Source organism: Sitophilus oryzae, unplaced genomic scaffold (genome assembly GCF_002938485.1).
Source record: "Sitophilus oryzae breed Bouriz unplaced genomic scaffold, Soryzae_2.0 scaffold_1188_pilon_pilon, whole genome shotgun sequence".
Taxonomy (NCBI): Eukaryota; Metazoa; Arthropoda; class Insecta; order Coleoptera; family Curculionidae; genus Sitophilus; species Sitophilus oryzae.
Genome location: NW_022145824.1, coordinates 935,678 through 952,195, shown reverse-complemented (window position 1 = coordinate 952,195; position 16,518 = coordinate 935,678).

Sequence of the window (16,518 nt, the reverse complement as noted above, 5' to 3'; positions counted from 1 at the left end):
TTCTCATATGAAGGTTCCTGGATGTCGGGCATATGAACTTGTCTAGAGCAAGCGACTGCACTACAGTGAAGTATACTTCGTGCACACCTAAATCTGTTAGGAACATAATTTTGATCTCTACGATCTTCAATTAAAACAACTATAGCGGATACAACTTGAACTTAAAACCATCTCCGCCAGAGTAACTGCTCAACAGCCAATAGACAATAATTTTCAATAACAGTGGCTTACATAAATTATAAAAAATATTGCATAGGTCTGATGACTGGGACGAAAAGCAAATGCATGGTTTTAATGTAAAAATTACGTAAAAATGTTAGTGTCTTTTTCAGAGGCGAATATCTCCAAGAAACTAAGGTATTGGAAACGAACAAAAAAATAAACTATCTACAAAAGATGCATCTAGATGATAAAATGATTTTTAAATGCCTTGCTTTTTTTCGCATATTCCACAGAATGTCTCAAACTTTCACCAATATAACATTTTGTGTTTCCTCTTATAATCGACAGCCGGGACTTTCATTTTTAAATTAGAAAGAGATACTAAAATGTCAAATAATTTAGCCACAAATTGCTTAAAAGATTATAAAAATCAGTCCACTAGAATAAAATATATAAAGCTTCAAAATACATCAAAATTTTAAGGGTCCGTTTTTCGCACCGGTGCGCGGTGAGTGTATAATACTTACGTATACAGGGTGTTTCAAGACAAATGCGAAAAACTTCAGGGGGTGATTCCTGTTTCAAAATAAAGGGTAGTTTGCTTCATAAACGTTAGGTCAAAAGTCAACCATTAGGGAGATATCGCGGTAGAAAGATGACGGAAAAATAATGTTTTTATTTTTTATCTTGAAAACGAAAAGAGATAGACTAATAAAATTTTATGGAAGCATTGCTGTTATGAAAACACACTTTCTGGTAATTTTTTCACTTTTTTAAAATGAGTGGAAGGGGTGAAATAAACTACCTCTATCATTTTTGTTAACGAAATTTTAAAAAAAATTATCAAACATGCAAAAAAATTAATTTGATAGTTTAGTTTGTTTAGAAACTTTTTATCTCTGCATTTTTTGATAAACTCACCGATTTGAAATTAAAAATAAAATGTAAAGCATTGCATGCCAGGACAAAAAAACATTTTCTGATAAAGAATCTACTGGGCTGCTGTAATTTTTTTAGGAAAAAATCTAGTCGGCCGCTGTTACTTTTTAGGATGTTCCTAATATTATTTTATTTCACATTACTCTACTGCAATACGTTAATATCTAGATGATTATTATTATCGTTATTATCACTAGATTCTTAATCTAAAAATGTTTTTTGTCCTGACATGTAATGCTTTACATTTTATTTTTTAATTTCAAATTGGTGAGTTTTATCAAAAAAACACAAGAGATAAAAAAGTTTCTAAACTATCCAAATTAATTTTTTTGCATGTGTTTGATAAGATTTTTCTTTAAATTTCGTTAACAAGAATGATAGGGGTAGTTTATTTCAACCCCTTCCACTCATTTTAAAAAAGTGAAAAAATTACCCGAAAGTGTGTTTTCATAACAGTAATGCTTCCATAAAATTTCATTAGTCTATCTCTTTTTGTTTTCAAGATAAAAAATAAAAACATTATTTTTCCGCCATCTTTGTACCGCGATATCTCCCTAATGGTTGACTTTTGACCCAACGTTTATAAAGCAAACTACCCTTTATTTTGTACAAGGAATCACCCCCTAAAGTTTTTCGCATTTGTTTTGAAACACCCTGTATAATGGAAAATAACCATCCATATACTTACGTATATTGTACATGTACATTCCTTAATATTTTTTTAAATTTTTTATGCAACAATTAAATTAATAGTGAATTTAAAAATAATTAAGTTTTAAAAAAGTTTTGGAGTATCAGAACTATATCATATCATAATTTTTAAATCATCACTTACAGTTCATATTAATACAAATTTACTTTTTCTTTTGTATGGAATTTTGAGCTTTGTTGGATAACTGACACAAGATTTCTAAATATTTAATAAAATTCGGAATATGAATCTAGATTGAAAGTAGAAACCAAAGATAATTCACAAAAGAGATTTTTTTTCATCTACACATTTATTTTTTTGTTTGAACTTTATCAGTAATTTACATTGTTGGTTTATATTGTAGGAAAATTATTTCGGCTGTGAATATAAGGGCCTGTTATTTACTCTTATTTCAATTTTAAAAGTCCAATTTTAACATATCTCGAACGAAGAGGGACTTATGAACTTTTCAGTAAATCGGTAACGTAAAACAACGTAAAGGTACAAAACAATTCACATTCCATTATAAGAGTATCGCAATCGAAAACAATTACAAAAGAAACTAATCAAGCCGCGTTGGCTCTATTTTTTTACTTTTTTACCGACTTAGGGCATAGAAGATTCTCGACTCCAACCGCGGCTGTTTAAAAAAGGCTGTATGAAACTTAGTATGTAAGCATGTATGAGTCGTTATTTTGTATGTAAGTTTGTAAGTATATTTTTGAACTTTTTTTTTAATTTAGATCTATAAGGAGTTTTTCCACGCGACAAGAATGCAGGGCCTAAAATATTATCATTATCATTTTTAACAGGCGTAATTTTGATGGCGATTTGGATATTATCGATTCTATTCGGAAACTGTTGAATTTTTTTAATACAGAACAAATAATTTGATCTACTTTTGAAATTGCCTTTATTGATCCCTATGACAATATTTGATTAAAAAAAAGAATTTTAATTGATATAAAATACTGTGTCTAACATAAACATATATTTTATTATTTTAAGTAACATTTTTATCAATCAAAATCGTTTTTAATTCAAAATATGGCTATAACGTAATTTGTAATAAAAATTAAAAAGGTTTAAATGTTAATAAATGATATAGGTATACCGATTTGGTTATCGAAACGGTGCGGTCTGGATTTTAACGTGTAAGACAGCGATGACAGCTCAATGGAAAATCAAACGGATCGATACATTTCTTCTATGCGGTATTGCCGGATTTTGCATTAAAATTTCAAACTAGTACAAGTAGGCGTTTACGAAAAATCTTGCATCTAGAGTTGGATCTTTATTTTTCACTATTAGTTACTCATTTTACTACAGCTGTAATAGATTATATTTAGCTTAGATATATTTCCTTAATTTCAGTAGTATACATGAACGTTTTTAAAATAGCATATATTTTTCTACACACATTTTCTTAAAACGTAAAAAAACGGCAACACTGTATGCCGTTTTTTATTCTGCCTCTCTCTCTGTCAACCGGTTATTTAGATTATTCTCTTTCACACACATTAAAATCCAGACCACATAGTTTCGATGACCAGCAGGATAGATCATACCAAATAAACTTTTAGTCACGTGATTAAGCTTGACTGACACACAGCGTTGCCAAGATTTACCTATTTTCTTTTAATCAAAATATCTTAGGAAACAATGAATTAATTATAAATATATAAATCGTTATTATTCACATTAACAAAACTCGTCTAACACATAAAGTGCCATTATTACCGCTTTCCCGTTCAAATATTTGAATAAGGTTGCGATGAGTTTTTTGCAACGGCTGTTAGGCTGTTTTGGCATCTTGTACACTGCGCACTATTAGCGGTTCTAAAAAGAACAATTTTCGACTAGTACAAAATTTTAAGCTTAAAGTATCACAACACAATTCACTTTAACTAAAAATTCGTAAAACTAAAGTGTCAAAAGGAATCAAAAATGCCAGGAAATATATAAATAAATATGGCAACTTGACATTTTTTACAGCAGAGCTACCACCTGAATCGCCAGCGGGAGATTTAAATTCCAGTTAGTCAGCCCGGCTCTCAATATGTCCGTGGTTGGCAACAATGAATTTAATAATCGCTCCTTTGATGACGTAACTAAAAGTTTATTTGGCATCGATTATATATAAATTGTTTTTTTTTCCTTTAACGATATTACACTTTATCTTACAGACTTGTGTATTATATTTTATATCTGGTAGTTCTGGCTTCCTAGTTGGACAGACTATATTATACTAAACTAACCTATTTTTAATGGATAATCTTATTTACGTTTATATACTAGCATATTTCTATTGGCATCGTACAAAGGCAATGCTTAAAATTAATCTAAATTAAATCAATGTAATTATTTTTGGGGTTTATATATTTTTTCACTTTATATACTGGGTGGTCCGAACTATATTCCGGAAACAATAATATATTAAAAACAAGTAAAAAAGTTCATATAAATATATGTCCCCAAATGGTTAGTTTCGGAGATACAGGGTGTAGAAGTTTCATTTTTAATTCGATTTTTTCCAAATAAGTAACGCCAATATTTGGATGAAAATTGCTGTCTGGGGGTTTTTTAACATGAGAAAATGGATTTTGATGACAACATGACTCCTATTTGTAGAGGGCGCCTCCTACATTTTTTTTAACTGGTTTGAAGAGTAATAACTTTTCGTTCATACCCATATAAAACTACTGAGTAAAAAATATACATTTACGACGTTTATTACGTAAAAAGGCCTCTTTGTAAAAATCGCTATGAGTAATATGGTTCTCGAGATATTTGGAATCGAAATTATGAATACCTGTCATCATTAACATAAATTACACATGTTGACTAAATAGTTACTAGACTGAAATCATAAATTTGAACTGTTTTTTCCCAGACACTAATTTTCATCCAAATATTGACATTACTTCAAAAATTATTTGGAAAATATCGAAATAAAAATGGAACTTCTACACCCCGTTTATCTGAAACCAAGCATTTTAGGACACACATTTATACGAACTTTTTTACTTATTTTTATCTGCAGAACATGCTGTCGAAGTTTCCGGAATTTAATTCGGACCATCCTGTATATTTATACAGTGTTTTTCACTTAAAATACAACGTCAATATTCAAACAATGTTCTATCGTCTTCAAAAAAACGCCGATATCCATAATTTTTTGTCAATTACGTAAAACTGTCATGGTTTTACGTAGATTGTCAAGTTCGTTTATCTGCCACGCAAATGGCGCTAAAAACACGCTATTCAGCGTCTTATTGAATAAGAGCGTGACGATAATACTCCTATTTTTGGCCAAAATTAACACCATACCAAAAATTCATCTGTTAACTGATAGGATGCAAAAAGTGACTGTGGAAAGCTGCATTTTTCGATTGAATGTATTTTCTTTTTTTGATTGTGCCATGATTGTTACCGTGTCAGCAGCGCGAAGGGTCGCTTCCTCTGGTAGGAAATTTCCCGTAGCGTCTGACCTTGGGATGCCGATGTTTGACAATAGTCGTAGAGTGGAAATGAAGACTGAAACCTTATGATAGTGTATAAATTAAGCTCAAGTGCCGTCTGAAAGTTGCTGCATTAATTCCAGACCGTGTATCTCTCAGTTTATTCTTATTTTCGCGCGAGAGGTGTTTCGATTCGATAGACTTTTGTTAGATCGTGCTCGAAAACGAGGCATATCTCGCCTTGTCTCTTTCTGTATTGTCGAATATCGGTCTTTTATGTATGTGTTTTTTTTATTTAATGTTTTTATAATCCTCGTAAAAAAATAAGTTAAATGTTACCACGTCCGAGGGGTTTAGAAAGCGAAATTTTGAAAAAATGTTTTATTTTTTAGCTTTTTTTATTTGTACCTTGTGCACTCTCATTTCAGTTACTTTTCTCTGTGAGATCAGACTTTTTCGATGATGGATATTTTGTAGTTGTCATATCAAAATAAAGTATTTCATTGAAACTGTGTTTTATTAAATAGTTTAAGACTGTAGCTTAGTGGTGGTTTAAGGTACTTATTTATTCACTATGTAATGACAAAATAGGAGATCAGCATATAAATATCGAATAAAAGTATGTCCAACAAATAGAAGATTTTACAACGTCCAAAAAATGAAAAAAAAATATTTATATGTGAAATACAATAATAGAAACTGTCACTGTCATGCATCTTCTTGTTGGACAGACTATTATAACGTAAACTAACCAGGTTTCGCTGGCTAGTTTGCTTCTCAAACACTTTCAATGTCTTTTCTATTGATGTAGTTTAGACTATGTATCAAGTTTGGAAAGCTAAGTCGAAGGTCGAAATTATGCTTGCCATTCCAACAATAGCCCATAATATACAATAACGATTACTAAAATCAAATTGAGGCTTCAGATTGTTAGTTTTAATGCCAATTCGGTCTCATCATTGGGGATGTCTGCAAAATTTTAAAATTCTCCCTTTGGTAGAAACAAAATGGTTAGCTAACCAAACCGAACAAAAAACTACGAAGAGAGCTGTTTTTGTTGCCAACATTAAAATATGGCAAACTATCAGATTTCAAAATCCCTAGTTGAAATTTTCTTGCAACTTGTTAGTTCCCTGCAACCAACAGAACATCCAGTGAAAATTTACGACATGTTCATAATAATAAGACTACTGCGTTAAATTGTCAATGCGGGTACCTCTATGCACGTGTCGAGTTTGGTTCCAGTCGACCCATAATTAAGAAAAATCCTGAAGATTTCGTCCATTTTGAAGCATATCGGTTCGAAACATCGAGGGCGTCATCCTGTAGCCCGTCCCCAATTATGCCAAAATCGACCCACATTTTTCTTCAATGTCAAATCGTTAGTCCCACCCTGATAAAGATGGAAACGGAACGTCGTATCCAACTTTACAGTTTACAGGGTGGGACCGGCGCTCACATAGCCTACCCACCAAAATTGGTCGCGATCCGTTGGCCTTGGTCCAATCTATCGTCATACTAAATTTCATTTAAATCTGACAATTTTTTTGCCATTGTTGATGGGGTTTCATAGTGCACGAAACGTGTCAATATATCTTGAAAAGATCGGCCTCATCTACATTCCGAATTTCAGCCTCTTAGTTCACATAGGGCCCGAATTACGCTCCAAGATCGTTACCACTTTTCCTCTAGCGTCTCGTGTGTCACGGTCGTGTCGGCTCGTGTTCTGATTGACATAACTACGGTTCGAGTTTACATTTACCATATAATGCAAGGATATAGTTCTTACTTGCACATGCCAAGGTTCGTCTCTTAGCGACAGCATGTTTAGAGAAGATGAAGAAATATGACGTCTTTTATTGAAGTTTGGTCTTGTCAGTTTGAGTATGACTTCTTTTATTGAACTAAGTCAATTTAGCCTTAAATGAATACTGTAGGTTTGCAACTTCAAAACGATTGGAGCGCAGGCGACTTTTTTGCAGTTTGTGTACCTGGATCTACTTGCCTTGCAATAAATACAACTAATGTATTTTTAGGAAAACCAAGAAAACCTGGCTTGTTTTTAACGACATCAAAATTGGTGAAGAAAAACGTCGAAAAGTTGCCACATTTGCTACTTTTTTATTTATATTTTTGAAAAATGTCAAATAAATTTTGTCACCGTTTTTTCACCACATCATACAAATATGGTTTTATATTAACATTATTACATTACAATTTATTTTACATGATTACAATTACATGAGGTGTATGTCAGTTTCCCTCTACAACCATATGATATTGGACTGTCAAAGTATAGTAATCCTACTTTCTCAAGAAACTTCATGTTACTAATGTAGACTATACTATTCTGGCATACCGTAGATTCTAGTAGTCACTAGACCTATTCTAACATAGCCATACTTGGCATCTTCCTATTTCCTACTTGTATCTTCTATGACGTACTGCTATGCAAGGTATACTTGGTATTACCTCGTTAATGGTGTACTATAATATTTGACTTTAGGCGTAGCTAGAAAAAAAATGAAGAGTTTGATGGCGGGCATTTGAAAAAAAAACATTATTTGGTTTCAGCATTTTATTCTGATTTTACTTATACATTGAATAGCTTTATACTTGTTCCAACTGGTCGGTTTTTCAACCGTTTGATGAATTATTGCTTTAATTCTATCTGATTCAATTGATGCTGTGATAGGCAGCACATCAAGGAGAGTGGAATCAATACTTGAACTGGTTGCTTAGCTGGTTGGTTCTTAGCTAATCTATCAGCTTTTTTTGTCACTGAACTATGTATGATCGTAAACAAAAAGGGGTTTTATAACACCTCTTTTCTTCAAGGTAATACACTTTATTTTGAAATAAAATGATCATATTGTGGAATTCACTTGTGCATGACAAATTGCTTGGATACCATTTTGAATAATGTACGAATTATTTTCCTGATGGTTTATGTATTGTTCATAAAACTGGTACTTGCTACATCCATTTAGACCATTTATTTTTACCAACGCTTCTACATTTTTAAATATTAGGCAATGCAAGATACACGTGAATTTTGAATCAAGAGTATATAAAATATATTACCTTACCTGGTCCCTCCATTATTCATATAAGATAGGTAGATTTCCAGATTAATTTATTTCTAGCGTGCTGTCATATTAACCCTTCCTTAGCTAGATAAATGTTTAACGTAAACATATGCCAATTTAAGATATGCGTAATCAATATTGAAATGAATTAGACGAAGACTGTGTTATGTATTTGCGGGTGAAGAAAACAATGTTTTTAAGTGGGTTTTGACTGATACATAAAAAAAATCTAATATAATTTCTTATCTACTGTGTTTTTAGTGTCCATAAGACAGTTGGGGGTACTTTTGTCTTCACTGTCTAAACTATTATTGTTGCAATCCATATTCAACTTTTTTGACGGCAGTGTTTTCCAATTCTCTATCTGGTAAAAGTTTTTCTTTTGTGTGTTTTTTGTGTTTTTTTTTGCTTCTAAGACGGGAGGAGATACACCTCCTGAAACGTTAAGCATTTTTTATCGGTTAGGAAAATTTGTTTTTTGAGTAAAAGCCCCTGGCAAGTTGGTTTCCGTATGGATTCAACACAGTGGTGTTTACAAAAAATGACTTTTATTTTGCAGATTTATTTTCTGTTGTCGAAAAATCCAGATTTTATCAAGAAAAAAAAGTCCCCAATTTTTTTGTGCTAATTTCAGTTAATTTCTAATGTGTTGAATAAACATTCCACTATTCGTACATCATCAATAGGAGGTGTGTAAAATGCAAAAAAACATTACTTTAAAATTAAATAATACTATTGTTAAAACATTACCTTTGGCATAGAGTGATTGACAATGCATATTAAAGCTAAGGGTATTAGATTTTTTTTGCCTTTTGATTGTACGTCTATATGGAATTATATTCAAGCAAGCTTTTTTGTAATAGATATTGAACGTGTTTTTTTATAAGTTTAGTGTCTTTGTCCTAGAAAGCTTAAATATTTAATTGAATCTATGTTTTATCTTCTGTTCGACCGCTCGCCATAAAAATTCATCCCAAACAACTTAATTGAGTTGTGTGATAAAAATAAAGCCTTTCTAGCTTCCAATAAAATGTAAACTATGTGATATAGCTTTATATTGCACCCTGTGGCTTATGGAAATTGAGCTGACACTCGGAGTAATCTTTAGGTAATCAATTTAACTTAAAAACTTTAAAATTAAAATTAAGAATTGTAAAAACTTATTTCTAGTATTTACAGAAATGTTGATTTGGAATCCTAATTATAATAACTAGTTTAAATATTTATTTTAATGTATTATGGTTGAATTGAGCGTAGTTCTTTCGCCTAAGACACCTACTACATCAAAGTGCCGAAAGGAGTTATAAATTCTACCCGTTCAGGGTGTAATAAAGACATAAATACAAAAGTGCTTCTGCCTGTAGGTGATTCTCTTCGTTTCAAAGTTTGTACGTACAATAAACCTGAAATGCGGTTTGAGGTTCTCACGTATACCTTTGTCGGCGAATATCGCATAGAAGACAATATTCAAATTGCAATATATTTTTGTTTTACGGATGTATTTGTTTTGCATATATATGTTTAGATATTATGTTTGATTAGACGATTATACAGGGTTTTTAACACAACCCGTTCACTAAAAATATTTCAGGATATTATTTACACACAAATCGAATGTTCTATGTGTAGTCTAGGTGTAGTTTCTTTTCAAAATTATATTTTTACTTAATGGGACATCTGGTTTAACGAAATTCTGCAAGCGTAGCTTTTCTAGCAAAATTTGGAAATATTGAATATTATACAATTGTTTTTTATATGGATATACTGCTATTTCATAATATTTTCCTTTTAACTAAGATATCATCATTTCCAGCTTATTTTTCTTCTTCTTAGGTCGCCCTCTCCCTTCGGAGGTTGGCGATCCAACTGACTATGATGGTGCGTGAAACGTGAAACCGCCCTCTGAAAATTTCAATCGATTTTCTTCCGAAACAACGCAGATCCTTAAGCCAGGAGATTTGCCTTCTTCCCACTGATCTCCTGCCCTCAATTTTGCCTTCAATGACCAGTCTGAACATCTCGTATCGATCACCCCTCATGATGTGACCGACGTACCTTCATATAATTATGAATTTATTTTTCTGTACCTATTGAACCCGGTCGCCCAGAATCGGTACCAAAATCAGTCTTCCGGTACCGGTACCGAAATCGGTATACCGGTCTTTTAAAAGACGATACCGATACCGGAATATTTCAGAAGTACCGGTCCTACTATCGGTATACCGGAAGACCGAACATGCCTAGTTATCTGGCATTAAGCATTATTTAGCAGGTAGAAGGAATTCTATTTATTTCTATCGACTATACTAATTTAAGGTGATCTTTGATCATCTTAAATTTATGAAAAAAATATATGAATCTATCTTCTGAACGTTTTAACTGTTGAGACAGAGGGTTTGGTTGTAAAATTGTCAGGATAAAAATCTAAAACCAGTTTTTACATCGTTTTTTTTTTCGAGCAGCATTTAGACGTCGGGACAACGTTGTGTCCCGCGATCAAACGTCGGGGCGCAACGTCGGCACAACCTCGTGCCAACCCTAGTCTGCACTAGTTTGGAGAATAATTTTTGGGTCGAAACGACGTTGGATACCTACGTTGGCTAGCAGCCTAATTTAGTACAAACTGCAACGTTGTTTAAAATCCTAATTTACAGAAATACAAAACTATAATAATATGGCGTCTAAGTCGCGTTTTATCCTAAATTGGGATAATTATAGTAAAAATATTATTTTTATGATTTAGTTAGAGACATATGCCAGATGGCAGTAAAGGAAAACAAAACAAAAGTATTTAAGTGTGGAGGATGTTTGAGATCATAATTATTGAAACACTTTAACCAACTCTGTAACTCGTTACCCAAGGCAAAAAAGTTAAACGCAAACAACTTTAGGTATTGATAAATGTATTGTTTCTACTTTGAAAAATACTAATGGGCCTTAAAATTAAAGAAGTTTTAAAAAATTCTCGAATTTTTTTATTAGTAAAATGACAATAATTTACTCGAAGTCGAAAAAAAAAATGTTTCCGCGTGTTGTTTAAGGTCAGATATTTCAAGTTAATGTATTAAAAAAGCAGGAATTGCTATTTTAGGAACGAAACATTTTCTTATTCAAAAACATGGCGGCTTTCACTTTGTTGTTTTGGAGATTAAGATGGAGTAGTTCGAGTAGTCGCATACTGAACTAATAAAGTCGCAGTTCAGGCTTAACAGGTAGTATACTAGTCGCAAGATTGCCTAATTTAGTCGTCCTAAAGTCTAGCTTGTGCCGCCGTCTATATTCTAAATAAACGAGGGAGTGGATAAAATATCGGTAATAGGTATGTCGTTGTTCAATATATATACCGAATGATGTTTACATTGTTACAAATGTTACAACCATATGCCGAATGATCGAAAAAAAACGGCGTCCAGTTGGCTTGAAAATAAACACCGATTACATTCTCCATATAATTTTACATATAAAATAACAGCGATCTTTATTTCAAAATGTCTGTCTTGCGCTGCAGCAGTGAATTCAGCGATATTAATACCAGAATATTGCTATTTAACTCATTTGTTAGGTTTAAACTAGATTATGCCTCTATTATTTGGAATCCAACCACTTTTACCTACTCAAATATGATAGAGAAGGTCCAGAAAAAATTCCTGAGCGGCCTATTTCTACAAAAACACGGGTTCTACCTCGGCTTTCGCAATCTTGTATCATACGAATCTCAACTAGCAGAATATATATAACTACTTACGTGTATTACTTTTAAATATTTTTTATATTATTTGCAACATTTGAAATTGTTTGTGAAGTTTGAAAAAAATAGCATGTTCTGTTCGGAGTAAAAATTACTTTTTATGCCTCGCTTGTGATGTCGAACGTACAGCCTCGCCACAAAAATTATACTTTTTATTCTACTAATAAAACAATACGCTATTATTTAGAATAGGCAATATTATTTAGAACACACCGTTTAATCTCAAATGATAGTTTGATAGGCTTTATTTTTAACAATTTTGATCTTAAAAAGAGCTTTTTAAAAACATTTTAAAGTAACGATTTATAATCGGCGATTAGCAATCAACACATCGAAGACCGAACATGCCTAGTTATCTGGCATTAAGCATTATTTAGCAGGTAGAAGGAATTTTATTTATTTCTATCGACTATACAGGGTGATCTTTGATCCTCTTAAATTTATGAAAAAAATATATGAATCTATCTTCTGAACGTTTTAACTGTTGAGACAGAGGGTTTGGTTGTGTGTAAAATTGTCAGGATAAAAATCTAAAACCAGTTTTTACATGTTTTTTTTTATAAAATTAATCCAAGAATCGGACCCTTAAATATTAGCATATCATTAAGTGACACCCTGTATAGTTAAAAAATCTAACAATAAGATCTGTTATGGAAAAATACTATGAAATATACAAGTTCTCCAAACAATGATTTATGACACCTGTGGCAAAATATTATTAGTGTAATATTTAATGATATGTTTAAAAGATGTTTTATTTGTTTACTTTGTTAATTGCTAATGATTTTTAGTTATTAGAGGTTAATTTACGTTTACTCCAATAAATCGACAAATTTAATCAACATAGTAAAGGTTGTTGTTCTGTCAACATATCAATTGAGTATACCTTTAGATTAATCGAGATTCTGTTTTAACTTTAATTTTAAATGTTGGCGAGTTCTTGTTTTGTACGCACTCGGTATAATTTAAAAACTTTTTGGCATATAAATAGTAAAAGGGACTATTCGAATACAAATAATCGAAGTATTCGATACTAACGTGCATTTGATTCTCAACGAAGTATTCGAATACTAAAAATAATCGGCCAGAGAATAATCTGGCAAATGAAAACCAATCAAACGAATAAAATCTTGAATAGAATGGATATAGAAAAATGGCGGAATTACTATGCTGAATTACTAACAAAAAACCGACCAAAATTCCAAGCTGCAGAAGACAAGAACAACCCTGCAGGCACTTTAACGATAAGCAAAAGCAAAAGTACATCTAAGTCTAAAAAAATTAAAAATAGGTACGGTCACCAGATTCGGGTAACATTCCAGAGGAATTGTTAAAGTGTGAGTATAGGACCCCCGAGAAGTACTGCGTTGGAGTATGGCAGGGTTGTTCAAGCAATGCTGTCTGCAAAATAAATTACCCCAGGAATGGATAGTAGCTCACATAGTGTTTATTTTTAATTGCAGCGACCCCAGTTGTTATACAGTATGTCCCCGGATTCTCTTTACAAGAGGAAAAACTTTTTTATTATTGCCATTTTGAGAAAAATGCAAAAAAACATGAAAATACGGATGATTTTTTAAGACATAAAAATCAAAAGGCGTTTCTATGGTAATAGCATTTTGATTTCATTCTATGATAGATGGTAATTATTAATCATAGATAAAGGTAATACATAAAAATAAACTTGTTTCATTTATCTATGTTATTAATTTTGATTAACGTCATATTTTTGCTATTGTTAAAGTATCACATTTTCCGATAACTATTATCACTTTTTCCGTAGCAATGAACTAAATACATTTTCTGCTTCTTTAACATTTTAAAACAGCAAAAAATATGACATTAATTAAAATTCTATCAATAACAATCTATCAAAAATAAAATCGAAATTATATATTACCATAGAAACGCGTTTTGATTTTTAAGATTTTTTTTAAGAAGAAAAAATTCAACTATATTTTTACGTTTTTTTTTATTTTCTCTATAACGTCATGGAAATTTGGAAAAGTATAAACGGGATTGACCATTTTAGAACAAGCAAAAAAAATTATGAAGAATGCATTTTTCCCAAAATGTCAATAATAAGAAAGTTTTTCCTTTTTTAAAGACAATCCGGGGACATACTGTAGAGGCCTGAGCATTAACCGCTCAGTCAGCAGACTTTTTGGAAAAATTCGGCAGTGAAAGCTCAGGGTGGTATTGGTGACTAAATTTCGGCAGACCAATGCAATTACATTTAAGAAAAAATGTTGCACTAGTGCTGTCCCGATTTTTTAAATACAAAAGGTGGCAACCCTGGATTGCAGACAATATTGATGGATCTCATCGATAATATAAAGAATCGAAGATATTTATTCTTCTAGGATTGACTTCTCACGTATTGCTTGGTTTCGGCAAATATTTGCCGCGTTTCTGGCACAGCTTTTGCACAACCAAACGGCGAAGGATGATCGTAAAAGGCGCGAAACGGCCAGCGTTTCGTTCCGAACGCGGCCCCGCTATCTTTTCTAACTAAACATGATCAGAGCGGTGTCAAGAAAAAACGCCAACCGGTTCTTAGTTCACCAAAAATCGTTCCTTAACGTTTTAAGTACACAATAGATTGAGAAAATGGAAGACTAAGTACGCAGAGGCGTACATAATTTAAATTTGTTTTCCTTGGGTACTACAATCAATAGTTTTTTATAGTAATTCTTACGAAATAATCCCTCGAAGATGAATTTTCAAGGTAGAGTTATTATTGTACAAATAGGTTTGTGGCAAATTAATTTCTGAAAACATTAAGACTGAGGGAACCATCGCCATTAAACAAAAACATACGAGACTTTTCTAATTGGATCTAATGTAGATAAATGTATTGCTCAATTGTATGTAGATTCTTCTTAGACTCAATCCTATAGTAGAACATCTCATCACTTAGTGCGCTCAGGGGATAACCATTCGTACCATAAACTTTGGTACGACTGATATCGGATATGGAGAACTAGCCTCTGTAAAGCTGTCTCATATACTGGCTTTTGTCAAAGCCCTGAGACTGTATTATGAGTTATAACTCGTTATAACTTAAGAAATGGGGCAACCAAACCAAACCCTCCCAAACATTCTACATTCTAGTAAAGAATAGCTTCCGCTTTTTTGATTTTTTCAAAGAAGAACACACAGGTACTCCACAATATATGAATATCCTAGCAAAAAATATATGAAATATGTCATATTATAGACACTAAAACTCATAAGGTAATTGTCATTTAGTAGTAATTGCAACAACTATCCTGGGGTGCAACTTTGTTCATGTTTCAAAGCGATCGCAAAGTAATTTTGTAGCTTGAAGCACTATGTTCAGTAGCAACATCGATTCGTAGCGATATTCTGATTTCTCGCTTTGTGGCGAGGCGACTGCCTAAACCGTGTCGCACACGTGTGCAAGTGTGTGATAGTGATACCATATTTCGCAGCATTTGCCCAGAATACCCGATTTGATAAAGCGACAATAGTTTTGCAATGAACATAGTACCGATCATTCTTCGACATCGCTTATAAACGATCGGTTGCTAACTTGAACAAAGTTGCACCCCTGATGTCCGAACCGTGGCTGGATACGAGGTTGTGAGCCAGTTCAATTATTTAGGTTCCATGATAGCAAACTCTGGAGGATTCGAGCCTGAAATCAGTGGCAATGAAGCTGACTAAGGTATGGAAAGATACAGCAATCACACGAAAAAGTAAACTGCGCATTGCGAACTCTCCTTATTTTCCCCATAGCTATGTATGGCTCTGAAACCTGGACACTAAAGGAAAGCAACAAACAAAGAATAAACGCCTTGGTGGTGTAGGTATATCGACGGCTGCTTCAAATACAATGGATGGTTCATCGAACAAACATTTCCATTATTGAAGAACTAAACATTGAGACACGTCTGGTCACAAAATTAAATCAGTTAATCTTGCGATATTTTGGCCACATTGCCATGAGTCGCATTTCAATGGGGATACTGATGGTGGAGGGGAAGGTAGAGGGAAGGCGATGACGTTGAAGCTCACCTAAGAGGTGGGTAAAACAAACCAAAACCCTAGTGGGCAACAACCTGCCCGAAGCTTCACATATGGCGCAGTGTCGAACAACTTGGTCCGAGGAAGTGAGGGGAATCAATACATGAGGTCACCATGCTGTCACTGGAGGATACTCTCACTCAAGAAGGACTGAAGAGAGAGAGAGAGAGAGTAATTACTAATTTCAAATTTGACTATGTAATATCAGCTTTTCAGAACGTCACCGGTTTAATAGACGAGTCGGTACTAAATAACTAACTACTACTCTTATCGGTACTAAATAACTAACTACTACTCTTAAAGTAATTAAATTTAGATTTTTTTTGGGTTTTTTTTGTGTGTGTAGACGAGAGGAGTTATACCCTCGGAAATTATTTT